The sequence below is a fragment of the Bombina bombina genome, chromosome 1 (assembly GCF_027579735.1).
Source record: "Bombina bombina isolate aBomBom1 chromosome 1, aBomBom1.pri, whole genome shotgun sequence".
NCBI lineage: Eukaryota > Metazoa > Chordata > Amphibia > Anura > Bombinatoridae > Bombina > Bombina bombina.
The window spans coordinates 1,072,580,031-1,072,582,530 of NC_069499.1; positions in this window are offsets into that span (position 1 = coordinate 1,072,580,031).

Below are 2,500 nucleotides of genomic sequence, written 5' to 3' on the forward strand. Positions count from 1 at the left end.
CGCAGCAGCATTTAGCGGCCTTCTAATTACCAAAAAGCAATCCCAAAGCCATAAATGTCTGCTATTTCTGAACAAAGGGGATCCCAGAGAAGCATTTACAACCATTTGTGCCATAATTGCACAAGCTGTTTGTAAATAATTGCACAAGCTGTTTGTAAATAATTGCAGTGAGAAACCTAAAGTTTGTTGAGTGAACATTTTTTTTGTATTTTATTGCATTTGGCGGTGAAATGAAATATACCAAGATGGGCCTAGATCAATACTTTGGGTTGTCTACTACACTAAAGCTAAAATTAACCCTACAAACTCACTATAAGCTACTGAATTAATTCCGTCAATACTGGGCATAATACAAGTGTGGTGCACAGCAGCATTTACCGGATTTCTAATTACAAAAAAGCAACGCCAAAGCCATATATGCCTGCTATTTCTGAACAAAGAGGATCCCAGAGAAGCATTTACATCCATTTGTGCCATAATTACACTAACTGTTTATAAATAATTTCAGTGAGAAAAATAAATTTTGTGAAAAAATAAACATTTTTATTTTATTTGCATGTGGCGGTGAAATGGTGGCATGAAATATACCAAAATGGGCCTAGATCAATACTTTGGGATGTCTTCTAAAAAAAATATATATACATGTCAAGGGATATTCAGGGATTGCAGACAGATATCAGTGTTCCAATGTAACTAGCGCTAATTTTGAAAAAAAGTGGTTTGGAAATAGCAAAGTGCTGCTTGTATTTATTTCCCTATAACTTGCAAAAAAAGCAAAGAACATGTAAACATTGGGTATTTCTAAACTCAGGACAAAATTTAGAAACTATTTAGCATGGTTGTTTTTTGGTGGTTGTAGATGTGTAACAGATTTTGGGGGTCAAAGTTAGAAATACTGTGTTTTTTTTTTACATTTTTTTCATCATATTTTATAAAAAAAAATTAGAGTAAATTATAGGATATGATGAAAATAATGGTATTTTTAGAAATACCATTTAATGGCGAGAAAAACGGTATATAATATGTGTGGGTACAGTAAATGAGTATATAAACGGTATATAATATGTGTGAGTACAGTAAATGAGTATATAAACGGTATATAATATGTGTGAGTACAGTAAATGAGTATATAAACAGTATATAATATGTGTGAGTACAGTAAATGAGTATATAAACGGTATATAATATGTGTGGGTACAGTAAATGAGTATATAAACGGTATATAATATGTGTGGGTACAGTAAATGAGTATATAAACGGTATATAACATGTGTGGGTACAGTAAATGAGTATATAAACGGTATATAATATGTGTGGGTACAGTAATGAGTATATAAACGGTATATAATATGTGTGGGTACAGTAAATGAGTATATAAACGGTATATAATATGTGTGAGTACAGTAAATGAGTATATAAACGGTATATAATATGTGTGTGGGTACAGTAAATGAGTATATAAACGGTATATAATATGTGTGGGTACAGTAATGAGTATATAAACAGTATATAATATGTGTGGGTACAGTAATGAGTATATAAACGGTATATAATATGTGTGAGTACAGTAAATGAGTATATAAATGGTATATAATATGTGTGGTACAGTAAATGAGTATATAAACGGTATATAATATGTGTGGGTACAGTAAATGAGTATATAAACGGTATATAATATGTGTGGTACAGTAAATGAGTATATAAACGGTATATAATATGTGTAGGTACAGTAAATGAGTATATAAACGGTATATAATGTGTGTCTGCAGTAATGAGTATATAAACGGTATATAATATGTGTGGGTACAGTAATGAGTATATAAACGGTATATAATATGTGTGGGTACAGTAATGAGTATATAAACAGTATATAATATGTGTGGGTACAGTAATGAGTATATAAATGGTATATAATATGTGTGGTACAGTAAATGAGTATATAAACGGTATATAATATGTGTGGGTACAGTAAATGAGTATATAAACGGTATATAATATGTGTGGTACAGTAAATGAGTATATAAACGGTATATAATATGTGTAGGTACAGTAAATGAGTATATAAACGGTATATAATGTGTGTCTGCAGTAATGAGTATATAAACGGTATATAATATGTGTGGGTACAGTAATGAGTATATAAACGGTATATAATATGTGTGGGTACAGTAATGAGTATATAAACAGTATATAATATGTGTGGGTACAGTAATGAGTATATAAACGGTATATAATATGTGTGGGTACAGTAATGAGTATATAAACAGTATATAATATGTGTGGGTACAGTAAATGAGTATATAAACGGTATATAATATGTGTGGGTACAGTAATGAGTATATAAACGGTATATAATATGTGTGAGTACAGTAAATGAGTATATAAACGGTATATAATATGTGTGAGTACAGTAAATGAGTATATAAACGGTATATAATATGTGTGTGTACAGTAAATGAGTATATAAACGGTATATAATATGTGTGGGTACAGTAATGAG